The sequence below is a fragment of the Balaenoptera borealis genome (genome assembly GCF_965194805.1).
Source record: "Balaenoptera borealis genome assembly, chromosome: 12".
In the NCBI taxonomy this organism is placed as follows: Eukaryota; Metazoa; Chordata; class Mammalia; order Artiodactyla; family Balaenopteridae; genus Balaenoptera; species Balaenoptera borealis.
The window spans coordinates 98,814,695-98,832,049 of NC_138869.1; the positions used below are offsets into that span (position 1 = coordinate 98,814,695).

Genomic DNA, 17,355 nt, shown 5'->3' on the forward strand with positions numbered 1-17,355 from the left:
ATAAGAGTGGTGAGGAGAGGGCTTCCCTGGTGGCGCAGTGGTTGAGAATCTGCCTGCCGGTGCAGGGGACACGGGTTCGAGCCCTGGTCTGGGAAGATCCCACATGCCGCGGAGCAACTGGGCCCGTGAGCCACAACTACTGAGCCTGCGCGTCTGGAGCCTGTGCTCCGCAACAAGAGAGGCCACGATAGCGAGAGGCCCGCGCACCGCGATGAAGAGTGGCCCCCGCTCGCCGCAACTAGAGAAAGCCCTCGCACAGAAACGAAGACCCAGCACAGCCAAAAATAAATTAATTAATTAAAAAAACAAAACACATCTAACAATCTCCTTTCTATGAATTTGAGCATCCTACCCCCAATTTAAAAAAAAAAAAAAAAAAAGAGTGGTGAGGAGAGCTTCCAGGGAGAGGGCTCCCGTAGGCGGACAGCTTCTAGAAGGGGGAGAGCTAGAGACAAAGGGGTCCGATCCGCTCACCTTCAAAAGCTCAGGGAGATTCCTTGGGTAGACCACCTGAGAGTTTCTTATTTACGCACTTGCCTATTTCTTTATTCTTTTCTTCTCCCACTAAAATAGATGTTCTATGAGCTCAGGCTCTTTGTGTATCTGGTCGTAGCCGTAGCCCCTAAACCTCTCCAGGCACTGAGCAGGAGCTCAGTAAATGCTGAAGGAGGGCTCACCACCTCCACAGGCCAAATGCTCCTTCAGAGCTCAGAGGTCGTGATGAAAACCCCATCTCTGCCTCTTAGCCTTGGTGTCTCTTATTCAGGTAGAACTCCACGCTACAGCTAATAACACAAATACAGTGAAACACTGCAGCTACTTAGTATTGCCTTTGTCAGGAACAACAACATTTTTGAAAGTGTACAGAAATCAACAGTAAACAAGTGCTTCCATATACATTATTGGATTCTTTCCAATGTATTAGCAACTCTTTTTTAATCATGAACATTCTATCATTAATCACCTTATTCATTGGGCCTTTTGTCTCTTTCCAGGGTTAGGCTGAACCTGGTAAAAGTTGCTGGGGATGGAACTGGATTGGGAAGGTCTTGGGGTCAAATATAACCAGAACGATGTACGCTCAGGCGACCTGAAGATACAGCCAGGATAGACCAAGATTGTTACCAAGAGAACCCAAGTTCGTAACCAGAGATCACACAGTGCTTCACATCAAATCCAGAAAGAAGAAGGAAAAGGAGAAGGAGAAGAAGAAGGGGAAGAAGGAGGAGGAGGAGGAGGAGAAGGAGAAGGAGAGGAGGGAAGGATGGAAATCAGAGAATGGGCAGCAGTGTCTTGATCGGGAGGGTCTCCATAAGGTGTCATGACTGAGAACAGGAGCAGGGTTCAGCGTGAACCTGTAAAGGTGGAAAAGCAATCTCTTCATTTGGTGCCTGTACCAAATGCAGGCAGAATGGGGGTTTAAAGGAGCTTTCAGATAGGCCGCCAGCAGGTCACCTCACAGGCTCTGCAGTCAATGGAACGTGAAAGAGATGCATTTTGATAGGGGATTAAGTCTGATAGAAGCAGGCAGCCTTTTTCTCTGTAGGTTTGTCTCACTTGCTTTGAATCCTACAAAGAGCTTTAATGTGGGGTGAGAAGCCATGTAAGCATTCAATAACTGGGGTGCCCTTGCCACTTTTAAATAATTATACTAAATCAAAAGCCTTTTTACGAGAGAAAATGGAAACTTTATAGGAAGTGGGCAGTTCAGATAATGTCGTAAATCATTGAGAAAGAAAAAAAGAAATAACCAGCCAAGGAGAAGGAAGGGCTTACTAAGCCTAAAGTGGATTGTCCAGTTTTGCACACCCATTATTTTGTTCAGCAAGAACTGATGTCTCCAAACACCTGTCTTCACTAGATAATTCTATCACTCTGCTCCTTGCTGCTTGGGCAGAGACAACCCTTTCTCTCTCTGTAGCCAGAGAACTGCCCACTGCAAAGTTCAACTACAGAGGTCCACAGGGCAGCTGCCCCTTCAGGAATTCCCTCCTCACTTGCTGTTGGCATTTGATTTTGTGAGTCTCCACGGCCTTATCAGTGCAGCTCAGGAGGCAGCAGGAGGTGGCTTCATCAGGCCTGGAGAAGAATCACCAATCAGGATGGTGCCAGAGCATCTCTTCAGATGCTTCATAATAAATGCTTCCATGGGCAGTCCCCCCCCCCAATTTTGACACAGGGAAGGATGACAAAATCAAAGCTCCCCGCTGGCGACAGAATTTCTGCCCGTGACCCCAGTTCTACTCAAGGAATTAGTTTTTACACAACCTGTTTAAAAGAGGACACATGAAAAATCTCTCAAAAGTCAGTGGAAGCAGCCACAATCTGTTTTAAAATCTCAGTAAAGAAAAAGAACCCACCGAGTGAGAAAACATGCAAGATTAATGGTCTCCCCACACTGCAGGGAGAAATCAACACCAGCTGGGGGATAGATCTGTCAGAGGCAATGAATGACGTGGGCAGAGGCTGCTGATAAGTTCATTCAGTGCAGAATTTGAAATATGATTTACTGTTGCACACAGAACATGCAGGAGTATCATTCTTTGAGAGGATAAATACCCCCCGAATACTCATGGTCCAGCTACAGAATGCAACTTTTTTTGGCTTCTTATTTTGTCCTGACCCTGTGCTCTTGTTGCCATACAATTCATGGGGTATGAAGTTGGAAAATTACAAATATTAGTTTTCTTAAGTAGTAGTAAAAAAGGCAATGTGTTGGGATTGACATATACACACTGCTATATATAAAATAGATAACTAATAAGAACCTACTGTATAGCACAGGGAACTCAATACTCTGTAATGACCTATATTGGAATAGAATCTAAAAAAGAGTGGATATATGTATATGTGTAACTGACTCACTTTGCTGTACAGCAGAAACTAACACAACATTGTAAATCTACTAAACTCCAATAAAAAAAATTAATTTAAAAAAAGGCAATGTATTCGTGATAAGCATTTTCATAGTAAAACCATCTCAAAAAGTCAACTTCCTATTTGCAAGGACACTTGTTTATTCAAATATTTTAGAGGTATAAATATACCAAGTGTATATTATTTCCATGTAATGCATAATACTTTCTTTATATTAAAATTGAAGCTGGTTTTAAGAGATTCTGGTTTAAATGTCCTTGATATGTTGGAGGGCATATGTTTCCAGCTGCCCAACTTGTATAAGGCAAAAATTTCTATAATGGCAGCATGATTACCTGTTAGGAGAAAATAAATTCAAATTACGTTCATATAGTTTAATTCCTATGATGTCAAACCAATGTAACTGATTTTAAAATATTTTTACCAGACATGAGACTGAATTAACTTTAGGATTTAAATCCACAAATAATCTAATAAAGACAGGGTTTGAATCCCTAAATCATCTAAATGTAAATGGCATTTCACTTCCTTCCCCAAACCTTTCACCAAAGCTTATCACGCTCAGCCTTAAATTTCCCCTCCTGGAGCATCCTGACAATGGCAACCTCATGATCACAAGTAGTCAAGCGGCAGAGTCACTGCCTAAAAAGGAAAGTGAAAGAAAGCAAGACAGCAAAGATGACCCACATACTAGGGCAACTCTGCCCAGCTGAGGGTCAGTCAGGATCCGAAGCAAGCAGCCCCCAAGGCTCTTCTACCCCCTCCAGGCTTCCAGGTGAAAAGCCTTAAATTGGAGACACTCAAGCTTTGATATTAGACTTGATTTTTTTAAAACCTAAAAGTGAGACTGCTCATTAAGATCTGAAACTGACCAGGAAAGCTGTGGGATCAGACAGATAGGTCAAAAAGTTGGGGAAGGAAAGGCAAGGATGGAGAAGAAGCATCAAGTTTCTTCTGCTGACGCTGCATCAAGTCTAGTCCATTCAGTAAACTGGTTACACCAGTTCCATGGGGGCAATGTTCCCAGTCATGCAAACCGTGGACCTTTTGTGGATAAGGGAGCTTTCTGACGTGTTGGATGGACACTCACTTGGGCTCCAGGTAAGCTTAAATTGGGGCCAGTAAACAAAACTGCTCCATAACCTTAACGAACTTTTCTTTAAGTTTGGCCATCCCGAGCTAAGGGGGCCACCCTGGTCTCAACTCTCCTGTAGCCACTAGGGTATTCATGATTCTGCTCGGAGAATAGTCATCTGTTAACACAGAGCCTTGAGACACTCTCTTCAGGGGACGGGAGGACATGCCACATCCAGGCCACCAAAGGAATTCTGCGCTGACATCTTAGGGATTTGTCAGCCTGCCTGGTGAGGGTAGTCGCAGGTGCAGACCCAAGAAGAACTAGAAAATGTCAGGCTTGCTCAGCAAGTCCCTTCTGTGGCTGAGAGGGACCGACGGGCTTGGAGGGAATACAGATGGGACAACTGCTTAAAGCAGCCGCATGAGTCCACCAGCCTCTCCTTGACCCTTTAGAGTGAGCGAGAAAAGAGAGAAGGTAAATCCCTTCCAGCAATCTCTCCCTCACGTAGTGGAGACATTACCTTTCTGTGCATGTGAGTTTTTCACATTCTAAATTTCAAGAACTGGTGAAGAGCTACACCTCAGTATTCCTCCCTATTTACAGTTTTCTTTCTGCATTTTTTGGTGTAGAATTGTGTGTGTGTGTGTGTGTGTGTGTGTGTGTTGATGTATTAGTTTCTTAGAACTGCTGTAACAAATTACCACAAATTTGGTGGCTTAAAACAACAGAAATTTATTCTCTCACTGTTTTGCCCTCAGTTTCCAAAGGACCATGTCTTTCCAAATTGGAGGGCAGGCAGGTCTTTTCTGAGGCTTCCACAGAAGAAAAAAAATGTTGTTTCTAAAGAAAAATCATCAGAGACTTACAATTCTGCCCTCAGTGAAGACATTTTAATTATGTAAAACATTTAGATTCTTGTTGTCTTAAACGTCTCCATTGCAGAAGATGATCTGGGATTTATGAGTTTCATAACCAGAAGGTCCATTAAAGTGTTAATATGCAATTAATGAAAAATCTGTCCTCTATCTCTAGAGGAAAAGAAACGTTATAGGCAGCTTCAAAAAGAGCAGTTTCTTCCTATATTGGTGTTTCTTAGGAAAAAGGAAAACAGAGTCTAGGCATCCCTTAAGCACCCTGTTGTATGCAAGAATGAAGGAATGGAAAGAAGGAAGCAGGGAGGAAGGAAAGAGGGCAGGAAGGCAGGGAGGGAGGAAGGGAGGGAGGGGAGGCTGCTTGATCAAGTTTACAGAACTTGGTCATATAATATTTTAATTCTCTGTTTACTCATTTGTCTCTCTCACTACAGTAAGCAACTGAAGAGCAAAAGCTGTGACCTAATCAATTGTATATCCCCACATAATAGGGTCTAAGAGGTGGTCGGTGAAAGTTTGATGCGTGGACGCATGGATGGATGGATGAGTGCATAGGAAGAAGGAAGGAAGGAAGGGAGGGAGGGAGGGAGGCAGGGAGGGAGGGAGGGAGGGAGGAAGGAAGGGAGGATGGAAGAGCATGGATAAAATAATGTTAAGATATGCAATCATCTTTCCCCTTCCTTTATACCATTTGAAGTGAAACACAATTCTATCAGCCTTTATGCTCTCGTTCGTGATTCTCATGGAGATGAGGGGTAGTGAGAGTATAAAACTCTCCAGGTTGCCCTTGGGGCCTTGTGTGGTCTATAACCCACATGTTCTCTCCGCCCAGTGAGAGCTGCGAGCCTGTGGACCCCGGAGGAGAGACAATGAGGAATGTGGTTTTAACCTTCCATGTCTGGCAGCTGCTTAAACTTTTTTAGAGGGTAGTGGTCTCTCACGTCCTGACCGCCTTTTGACTCCAGGTAAGGAATTTACACTGGGCGTCTCCATCTCACACTTGAAGACGTTAAGGGTAACCAAGTGATGCGAAGCAACCAAGGTCAAGCAGCTGGAGCTTAAATCTAGGTTTTCTGACTCTCAGTCCAGGACTTATTCTATTTCACCACAAGTAAAAACACAGTATTGGTTGGTGTCTTCGTTTCATAGGAAACAAAGATCCTTGTTAATGTTTAAAGTCTCAAGAGTCTACATTGCCAAAACAGACAATCGGTTACTGATGTGATGCATCAGGAGTGAGAGAACAAGCTGTCACCTGCTCCCAGGGCAATAATTCCGCGTAAGCCATAGTTAATAACACCCAACAGAGAGCTGAAAAGTGATCAATTCAACCAGAGGGAAAAAGCAAAGTGTACTGCCAACACTGGAGAGGCCCTTTGAGGATGCCCCGCTGAGCATCAGGCTGGTGGAAGGAAAGACGCCTGGACCAGGTAGCTGGGACCACACTTGTGTCTCCGCCAGTGCACAGTGACAGGCTCATGTGTCCTTGGGCGGGTCCCTCGGTTAAGCATGCACCACTGGAAGAGCAAGGTGAAGGGCAATCCCTGAAGGTGGTGTGGGGATGCGTCAGCAGGGCTGCCAGGCTACGGTGGGATAAGATCACAGGCACCAGGAGAGAAAGGGCACACGTGGCTGAGCTGTGCTTAAAGGTACACAGCCGTGTTCAGGTGACGCTGGGCCTGTGCGTAACATCACCGGGGCATCGGCTCAGGGCGGCGATTCCTGTGTGTAGAAGCAGGAGGCTAGAGGAATGAACATGGGCTAAAGGCAAATCAGGGTGGATATTCTCCACCTCCAGGCCACCCCCTCCTCCCCTTAGGACTGGTGAGGAGGCAGCAGGAAGAAGACGATATGGCAGAAAGGGAACAGGTTTCTGAATCACACAAGCCTTGTTAGCTGCTGGCTCAGCAAACTATTGGCTGTCAACTGGGTTCAGGTTCTACAGCTCCTCAGAGCCCCGGTTCCCTCATCTGCTTGAGCAAAGATGGAAGTACTCCACCCCCGAGAAGTGCACACACTTTATGAGGCCCTTAACGTATCTGAATAAGGCTAAAAGTGTCAAGTACTCATCTAAAGACTCCTTAATTCCTCCAAGACGTGGAGTGCTCACTAACCAGAGGCTGGTTGGGCCAGACATGGCAGCACAGGCCCCCCAGTTCAACTACTCCTCATCACGAGTAATAAAAAAAAAGGTAAGAAATTAAGGCATGTAATGACCCGATGGTGATTATCTTCTCTGAAAAATAACATCCCTTAAATGGTGTTACAGATTAGGAATCCCATTTGTAGCAAGATTTTAAAAAATCGAACTCCTACACTCAAAGCTAGCCTTGCTTTGCACTGAAGCACCCACTGTGGCTCAGTTTAATCTTGGCTCGTTAGCTTACATGCTTCCTTTCCTATTTCCCCAAATGTTAGATCTGTATTTTCTTAGTAGTACCATGACTTCGAGACTCCACAGAGCTCTGTGTTTAAAAAAGAAAGAAAGAAAAAAAAGGAAAAGGAGGGGGGAGAGGAGGGGAGGGGAGGGGAGGGGAGAGGAGGGGAGGGGAGGGGAGGGGAGAGGAGGGGAGGGGAGGGGAGGGGAGGGGAGGGGAGGGGAGGGGAGAGGAGGGGGGAGGGGAGGGGAGGGGAGGGGCGGGGAGGGGAGGGGAGAGGAGGGGAGGGGAGGGGAAAAGAAAAAAAAAGAAAAGGAAAGCCTCTTGATTTAGCAGGATGGCATGTCACTTCTGCTTTCAAGTTCTACCAATTAGCCCCAGCACGTGGTTTCTCTCGGCAGCCTTCTGCTTCCCATCACAGATGGCATGGAAAAGTCTGACTGCTGACTTTCTGGCTCTCCTTTCCTATCTCCTCTCCCCACCGCTAATTTAAGAAAGGCTACATGGTACCAGGGCAACTGTCAGCCCTGCCTCGCTTCCCCGGCCTGTGCCGCCTCCAGCCAGCCCCAGCCCCAGCCCCTGCTGGTCCCCTCCAGAACCCGAGCATGATCTGACAGCAACGGGAAAAAATCAGCCTCCTTAGCCAGGGCGGCATGGGATTAAGTGACACCCCCAGATGCGGAACCAGTGACCCGGAGCTTCTGGGCTCCTCCAATCCAGCCGCCTCAAGTCTGAGCATCCCTGCCCTTGCAGTCTGGGGCCGGTCCGTGGAGCTGGGCTACTCCCTCGTGTGCCGATGCCTCACTCACCTTGGGCAGGGCAGTCCTAAAGTCTGCAGTTCATAAGCCATATCCTAGCTCTCCCCACCTCACCCTGCAGAGGGCCACTCATTTCTCGATGCCTATCAGCAAGTAGACAGGACTCAACAGGCTCTGTCTATGTAGCCCCGGCTGTGATTATACCTGCCCAGGCCAGCATCTCCACCTGGGTGCTTTCCTAACCCATACACTCACTTCCTTCACTTAGCTTCCACAATGCAGGGGCTAGCTCCCTTGGCAGGCAGGCAGGGCACAGCAGAGCCTTCTGCTGGATAGGAGAGAGCCAGAGAGATGAGGTAGGACAGAGTCTCAGCAGTTCCTGAGGACGAAAGTCCAATCTGAGTCTGTGGGAATGGAAAGGAAGTGACGGCTTTCCAAACATTGCAGGTAATGGGACAAAAACTCCTTACTGATGGCTGCATGACAGGACGCCACTGCTGCCAGGGAGGGGCAGAGAGAGAGATTTACTCTAAGGAATTAGCTCATTGATTGTGAAGGCTGGCATGTTCAAGATCTGCAGAGGAGGCCAGCAGGCTGGAGATCCAGAGAAGAACTGATGTTGTAGCTCAAGTCCAAAGGCAATCTGCCAGCAGAGCTCCCTCTTCTTTGGGGAAGGTCAGTCTCTTTTTTATTAACACCTTCAACTAATTAGATGGGGCCCACCCACATTATGGAGGGTAATCTGCTTTACTCAAAGTCCACTAATTTAAATGTCAATCTCTTCTAAAACAAACCTTCACAAAAACATCTAGAATCATGTTTGATCAAATATCTGGGTACTTTGGCTCAGCCAAGTTGACACATAAAATTAACCATCACAGACATGGTGTTCCAGCTTCTCTTCCCATCATGCTCCTACACGAGCCCTTTTTCTGGCCCACTCAGAGACCAGTGACAGTTCCCTGGGCACACAGGGAACTTCAGTAGCTCTGGGCCCTTGTCCATCCCCGTGCAGTCCCAGAGCTCTGTTCCTGTGTCTCAATATATTTCATCACAATTAGGTGTTTACCTGCCTGTCTGCTCACTGGGCTTTGACATCCTCAAAGACACCTTCAGTCTCTTATCTTTTATTTACTTATTTATTTATTTATTTATTTATGGCTGCATTGGGTCTTCATTGCTGTGCACAGGCTTTCTCTAGTTGTGGAGAGCGGGAGTTACTCTTCGTTGTGGTGCATGGGCTTCTCATTGCGGTGGCTTCTCTTGTTGTGGAACACGGGCTCTAGGCATGTGGGCTTCAGTAGTTGTGGTGCACGGGCTTCGTTGCTCCGCGGCATGTGGGATCTTCCCGGACCAGGGCTTGAACCTGTGTCCCCTGCATTGGCAGGCGGATTCTTAACCACTGCGCCACCAGGGAAGCCCCTCGGTCTCTTATTCATCCTCGTATTGCCAGTATCTAACATCGTAGTTGCAACTTGAAGAACTTCAGTGATGTTTGTGGAACAGAAATTGGTCCAGAAAGCTGAAGGCCCACACCAAAGATGAGGGCTGAGAGGATAACCAGGGACTGCGAGGGACAAGGAGATGGGAATTCAAAAAGTCACAATGGAGCCCAGGATCACTTCGGGCTCTGGAAATCACAGAAGCCTTCATCAAGGATATAGCATTTGCATTGTGCCCCTCAGGAGGATGGGATTTCAACAGGTAGAGATGGAGGAAGGGCATTTCAGTGAAGGCAATGCTGTCAGTAAAAGCCCAGAAGTGGGAAGATGCAGAGGATGTTCAGGGAAGGATGGATAGAGTTCTTTTAGAGCTTAGGTCACATGGAGGTGGGGAAGGAGGCTGGAAAGGCGGCAGGGGCCAGATGCTCGCAGCCTGCGATGCCAGGCTCGGCACACTGGATGTATTCACATGCGGTGGTAAACCATCGGAGACTGTCTACACCGCGCAGGGGTTGGGGGAGTGACATAATGGTTCAGGACAGGCTGTCACTTCTGCCTCTGCCTGGAAAGTTATTTGAGTGAAGTCACTGATGTGCCAGTCCTGAGAGGTGAGCTCACTGATGCTTGAGTGAATTAAGTGCCAGCAGTGGGCAAGGGAAGCCACCTTCACTGTCATTCATTTGCAAACCCTAGCCGGGGCCAGAGATCTGACTGCTTCCATTTCATTTAGTGGTGTCATTTAGACACTATCTGAAAGCAGTGAAGGAAAATGTTCCAGATGCTGAAAGACGAAAACAATGGCTGGGCTTTAGTTCTGGCTGCAAATGCAAGCAAACAAAAGGATGCGTGGCACGATGTCATCAAGATCATCCCTAACATGGGTGGAAAGGTGGGGCTCAGGGGATGGGGGCTGGTGTCCACACCTCAGCGAGGCCTGGGGTAGGGGGGCTGGGCTTCATGACCTCTCTTCCGCAGCCTCAGGATGACCGTGGTCTGCCCAGGAGAGGCAGAACCCGGCTCACTCCCTGAAGCACCCACCCAGGGAGGCTGGATAGGTGCAGATAGGCTGGGTGCTGCTTGGCAGTTGCAATCCCTCCACTTCCTCCACCCTCTGTTGTTTTCCACTTAGTTCAGTCTTAAACATGATTGGGAAGGAAGACCTCCCCAGAACATCTTTTTCAAATGATTTCCCTGGACCATGAGCATCCAGGAAAGAGCGAGTCCCCACCACGCCCCTCGGATGCCTCACTCCCGAAGGCTGTCGGAAATTCGTTGCCTGGGGCCCTCTGTTTCACGCCTGCACCTCCCCTGCGGGGCTGAAAGATGCTCGTGCCTATTCTCTTGGGTCCCTCCCATGGGATGAGCCTGGTCGGCCGGTGCGCCCCCAGTAACTCCGGGTAGCGGGGGTCCAGTATCCTGGGCCAGGGCTGGACGTGCACTCAAGCGTGTTGTCCGCTGGCGGAAAGTTCTGCGCATAAAACACTCAACGCCAATGTTCTGAGATGCAGGGCAGGGCCTGCCCCACTGTGTGCACCCCCGGGCGGTGAGATGCTCCCCTTGGGCAAGCTGCCGGCACCACTCCCATCCTATTTTATTCCTAACTGGGTTTTGGCTGCAATGCTTTGGAGTGATTAAATCAGAGCTTTAGGAAAGAGAAAGAAGGGCAGAGGACCAAATATCCCAGAATATTTCTTCTACTAAGGTCTTTCAGTGAGGAAAAAATAGACAAAATGATTTTTCCATTTAAGAAAAGAAAAAAAGTCCTTAGCAGGAGATAAAGAAAATGAATGAAAGGCTTATTAAGCACAGAAGTATTTTGTTTATTCCCTACAGGCTGCATTTCACAATTATTACCTTTCTTCCTTTAACAAAAAAAACCAGGTTAAATGATAGGATAAATTGTCTACCTGCAGCCTCATAAAGCTTTACTGAGGCAAACCTTCTCAAGAAAGATCATGTGGCAGGTCCTCGGAGTTCTGTTTCTTCCAGTAAAACGGCGAGTGGCAGGTAATTCCAAGGGCTGTGTCAGGGGTTCCCTGACTCCCTAAGATAAAGCAGGTGGAGCATTACAGACTCCTTCTCCCCAAGAGAAAAACCATGAAGCCTGATTCAACAACGACAAGATTGGATTTTGACCCTTAATCACCAAGGAGGGAAGGGCATCCTGTAAGCAGTAAGGTCCCTCCAGCTCTGCCACCCTGTGTCCCATTGCTCCTGGGGCCATGAAGGGCAGCGATACTGGGAGGGCGGCCCACACTGGGCACCGGAACAAGAAGAGGAGATGCTTTGGGTGGATTCATTCAATGAGATGGACAAGACTGGAAGAACACAAGTTTAATGTGAATAATAATCTGGCCCTTAGAAGCAGAAACATATCACATCTAGCTTAAGTGCAGATTATAGTAACAAAGGATTCATAAGGTTGCTACCCACCAATCCACCCACAATAAAGCCTGATATTAAACACATACACACACAAAAACAAACAAAGAAGAGTAGATCCTTCCCGAGTTCTGCCACCCACTGCATTATCTGACTTAGTCCTCACTCCAGCTCCATGGGTTAAGGAGGTACTATGATTATCTCCATTGTTCACATAGAAAACAGAAGCCCAGAGAGGTTAAATAATTTGCCCAAGCTCACACAGTTAGTAGAATTCAAACTCAGGACTGTCTGAGCCCATAGCCTGAGACCCTGACCTTTTTTTAATTCTCTGCCAAATGGGCTGGCCTGAGTGCTGTCATCAGCTCCTTCCCATCTAGCCCTGTCAAGTGGCCTCTCAGGGTTAGGGAACAGGGAGAGGAACATGGTTGAGCAGAACAGCCAGAGCCTAAGTACAGGGGGAAAAACAGGAACACAGATATGGGCGAACGATACCCCATCCATTCCTCCAGCAATGAGGCCAACCCGAACCCACACTTCCTCCAGTGCCCCTGGGCGTGACCCCCATGCTGTGACCCCAACTAGTCATAGATAATTTCTTGCCCAGATATTCTGGGTCTTACCCATGTAAAACAGAAACTTCAAGCCTCGTGAGATGCAGCATAAGATGACAAATTTAATATATGTGACCTCCTCCCTTCCCTCCCTTTCAGTCTGTGCTGGAATGTGCCGGGTAACCGGGAGTATATTTACAAATGATGGTGTCTTTCTTCACCTTTCTTCACCTCGACTCTCCTCTGTCAGCTACCTCGAAAGTTAAAGGGGTGGGAATTGTCAGGGACAAAACAAATATGGGGGAATGTCATTTTCAAATGTTTAATCATTTTTGAAGATCCGCTGCAAAGGCCAGTGCATAAATCTGCACACCACTGCCATGAAGCATGGTCGCTGTGTTGCCGGAAATTCTACCAAAGACCTGACAGATCCTGGTCTCCGCTTGGCGATCCATTGAGCTGCCCCAAGACGGACGACTTCTCCCACTTTGCACAAATCTGTCACTGTTGATGGGTGCCCAATGTGACACGCAGGATTTGTGTAAGATGCAGCTTAAATAACACAAGGTCCCACACGTAGCATCTTTGTCTTCATTAGCTGAGAGAGTGAGGGGATGCAGTGTCTCCATTTGTGTGATTAAACCCTAGCAAGACTTCTTTTCAGTCCTGAGTCACTCATTTTCTACGTTGTTATGATTACTTTCTAAAGGCTTTGGAGGAAGACTCCCAGGATGCCAAATCTTCAATCAGCTCTCTGGGGTGTTGGTTATGTGACACCTGGCAGCCTTCTCACTGGCAGGGCAGTGGGAAGACCAATAGTGGTTTCTCATTTCTGAGAGCAGTGGGGTGTCAGGATGGCTCAGTGGCTGGCAGTACTTCAACAAAAGACGGAAGTCTCAAAAATCACCTTGCCTCTGTATGCCAGTAATCCCTAATGAGAAAACAGCATTTACTTATCCCACGTAGTCTCTGGGGAACACAACCACAGAAAAATCTATCCTGCTGCACAGAATCAAAATACCTACTTTGGAACAGTTACCTCTAATCTTGTAGCGCGTTCAGCTGCACCCTATTCCCAGGGCTGCTCCAGCCCTGCACCCTACCTCTTTCTAATGGAAACATACTAGGATATAGCTGATGCTTTCTCTCTGCCATAAATCAAAAAAAATGACAAGAGCACCAAAGAAAGGAGAGCTCTGGAGAGAAAGTAAGCTACTGTCAGAGCAACTTATAGGTGACATCCACTCAAATATTGGTCTACTCCCAAGATCTACAAAACCTATTTATAAATCAGCCGTTGAATTGCTGGGGAACACCTTTGCACAAATAAATGCTGACCAGGAACATTAGTCCGCAGTAGAAAAAGATTCTTAAGGGACAAATGATGATCTGCAGATAGAAAGAAGTGATTCATAGCACTGTTTTCAACTAGACCTTCCCCTGCCCTGCTTTGAGTTGGTAACAAGCGAATTTAAATATTCATTTGTGGCAGACATCTACTTTTTGTTTCCATTGCATGACTTCCTCTTGGGAAATGTTCCTCCTCACCCCCTGTGATTTCCCGGAGCTGTCATTCCTATAATCGTGCCTTCCATGCACAGGAATGAACATGGTCTGTGCCCTTGTTGTCTGAGGGGGACGGGTGCCAAGATGGCCCCCCACAATCCTGCCTTCTTGTGCTCACACAAAGGTGTAGCCTCACCATCAGGGGACCAGAGTTGGTCTGTATAACCAATAGAATACAGAGGAAATGACGGTATGTCACTTCCGAGATTAGGTTGTAAAAGACTATGGCTTCTATACTGGGTTCTTCTCTCCCCCCTTTTCCCCTCTCCTCTTTCCCTCCTGGATCAGTCACTCTGGGGGAAGCCAGCTGCCACATGGAAAGGACATTCATGTGGGCAATGGAGAGGCCATTTGGTGAGGCCTACAAGCGACCACATGGGTGAGCAAGCTTGGAAGTGGACCGTCCAGCCCCAGGTGAGCCTTGACAAGATGGCAGCCCTGGCCAACAGCCTGACTGCAACCTTGTGAGATACCCTGAGTTACTACCACCCAACAAAGCTGTTGGCAGATTTCTGCCCCATAGAAATTATTTGAGATAATAAAGGTTTTAAGCTGCTAAATTTGGGAGCAATTAGACAGCAATAGATAACTAATATGTGGGCCAATCAGACAAACTCCTGAACACATCGAACACCATGATTGGTCCAGGGGTGGAAACGCAATCTAAGCAGAGCCAGTAGGTATCCTTACAAGGACTGAGATGGAGACCAAGCGACAGAGAGTCAGGCCATTTTCTCTGGGATCTCGACCAGAAGCCACACTGCCTCCCTAACGGGCATTTGGAGATGTAGGGGGCATAGTTAGCAGGCACGATGGATGGCAGCACTATTGGCATTTGATGCCTGGAATCCAGGGATGCAAACCATCTTGCAACGTGTGGGGTTGCCCCACACAACAAAGAATTATCCATTCCAAATTGTCAATAGCGCCTGCATTGAGAAACCCTGGGCTGGAACTTTCAGTGGCTTTATTTATTTGTTTGTTTGTTTATTTAAGCCACATAGAGAGACCTTTTATGAAAATGGAGCAAATCTAGATGACAGCAGAACTGAAATATAGTGTATTGAAAGAGAGAAGGATAGAATCCCGATGATGGAGTTTGAATCCTTGGGTCCAGTCAAGCCTGAAGCCAGAAGTGGTACCCACTGATCTTCCCAACTACGTGAGCCAATAAATTTTCTCTCATGCTTGAAAGACATTAAATTGGGTTTTTGGTGTTGGTTACCAAAAGAACTATGGCTGCTTCTTCATTCAACCATCCATTCATTCCAATAATACTTATTAAGCCTTTGCTACGTGCAAGTCACAGATTTAGATCCTGGGGAATCTATAGTTAAAGATGGCATATCCCAGAAGGACTACAAGTTAACTACTAATTATAATACAGAGTGATATGAGATATTTACACACACACACACACACACACACACACACACATTTTTTAATGCTGAGGAAATACAAAAGACGAACATCAGCTCAGTCCAATGGTAGGAGAAGGTAGCCTGGGAAGACCTCAGTCAAATATAAGAGGAAATTGATAACTTATAAAGGACTGTCTAGAAATGCCAGGGAGGGGGTAGAGGAGCCTTACTTGACAAACAACAAGTGACTCATGGCACAGTCCAAAGCTTTTAATATAATCTAGTCCTGGCCATAGAGGCCGAGACCACAGTGATTCAAGAATCACTTAGGGGTCATTTGGGAAAACACAGAGTAATAAGTCAAAGCAGCCCTGATCCAATAAACTGTCCCTTATAAAGCACCCGGGTCATTCTCTTTCTCTATTTCCTTATGATCGCTAGTATTTCATGTTGAGAAATAAGTCTCTATTATTAAAGCAACTCTTGTTTTTTAAAAGTGATAAAAAGAAGAAGATATTCTTTCCCAACCAGACTCAGGTCAGAGTGGGCAAAATCGTTTTCATCATTCCTGACATTTTTGCATCTCGTTCACCCAGTCCACAGAATTATGGGAGGGAGTCACATGCTATTCATTGGTGCATTGCAATAACTCTACTTCCTAGAGAAGGGAAGAACGTAGAGCTGCATGTTAAGGAGGCTCTCAATCTCTTGCAAACACCCAGGCTGGAGTCTTGGGTATAAGGGGAGAAAAGAAGTAGCCGCTGGATTTTTTTTCTAGAGACTTCTAAACATTCCCCAAGTAGCTCCCCAACCCAGAACTTTTGAGGCCTCCCATCAATCACATCATAATATTGACTGGGGGTCATTCCAGGCAACAGAGTAAAACATGGAGAAAGAGTGTCTGACCTTGTTCTCAAAAAACTTAACAATCTTATTAGGGAGACAATCAGGAAATGACAAGAATGGATGTCACAGAGCTGGCTGAACCACAGCGGGAGGATAGTAAGGAGGCAATCCACGGATGCCTGCCAGGGCCTTGGGCAGAATGGGTAGAATCTGACCAAGAAGAGAGAAGGAAGAACACTTTTCCTAAGGCCAGGAAGATCAGAGGCCAGAGTAGAATCAGAGGAGAAGCTTGAGCCAGACAGGGGGAGCAGTCACAGGCCAGGGTCCAGCTATACACCTGTTGCCCATCAGTCTCAAACCCACGCTTCTTCACCTGCTCTGTGACAAGAGAGCTTTAGGCATTTCTCCTTTGCAGCAAATGCAATATTAAGCTTTGTCAGCAAAGAGCTCTGTAGGGGGCGTGCAGGAGGAAGGGGCTTCTCTTCCTGGCTCTGGGGTGATGCTGTCTTCTCCCCACCTTGGCCTGCATGGCTCCCAGCAGCTGGCCTCAGCGGTACACCCAGCCTCATCACCCCCGTCACCCAGCCCCAGCCCCCTGTTCACTCAGAGTGACCACTTGGGGAAAATGAAAAATGCAAAACTGAGTTGACTGGCTGTGGGACTGGAGAGTCCAATGAAGAATGGACGGGGTCTGCAGGCAGACTGGGTCCAAACAAGAAAGGATTCTGGGGGAGGAGAGAGGAGGGAAGCAGTAGTTATTTCCAGGAAACATCCCTTAAGAAAGAGGACGCGAGGGGAGGGAAGGAAAGAATTGGGCTCTCTCCCCGCAGCTTCCTTGCTTATAGGGTAGACATACCAACACCTACCGTAGAGTATGGTCTTAAGGATTCAATGCAACACACTTATACGGTGTTTGGAACTTGGAAATGCTTATTATGTGGGAAAGCAGAGAGCATGGATGGGCGCCCCGTGGGTAGGCTTGGGCCTCGTTGGGGAGGGGAGGGAGATGGATGGAGGTGGCTTCAAGACAGGGCTCCTGGCTCCTGGAAAAAGAGGGAGAAGCAGGAGGGCACAGGCCCTGGGCAGGGATGAGGGGCCCCTAGTGATGGGCAGACATCAGCAAGGAGGGAGTGGTAAGACCCTCCCATGACTTTGCCTGGGGCTGGTGGGCTTTTGAAATTTCAAACTAATCACAACAACACATTTGTTGGATGTTCCTTGTCCTTTTCTGCAGGGCAGGG

At 47.2% G+C, this 17,355-nt stretch overlaps 1 protein-coding gene and 1 long non-coding RNA gene across 4 annotated transcripts in view; one reads left to right on the top strand and one right to left on the bottom strand.

Moving 5' to 3' along the window:
• The window catches only part of RNF182 (ring finger protein 182), a 154,936-nt gene that overhangs the window by 53,112 nt on the left and 84,469 nt on the right, over positions 1-17,355 (bottom strand). The gene's annotated exons all lie outside the window — the stretch shown is intronic.
• On the top strand, positions 5,438-14,182 carry LOC309607186. 2 transcript variants are annotated; one of them, XR_014232312.1, is made up of 3 exons: positions 5,438-7,019; positions 8,411-8,638; positions 12,680-14,182. It is a non-coding gene; the product is annotated as an uncharacterized lncRNA (long non-coding RNA). The 2 variants fall into 2 exon arrangements; XR_014232313.1 differs by lacking the exon at positions 5,438-7,019 and adding an exon at positions 7,505-8,319.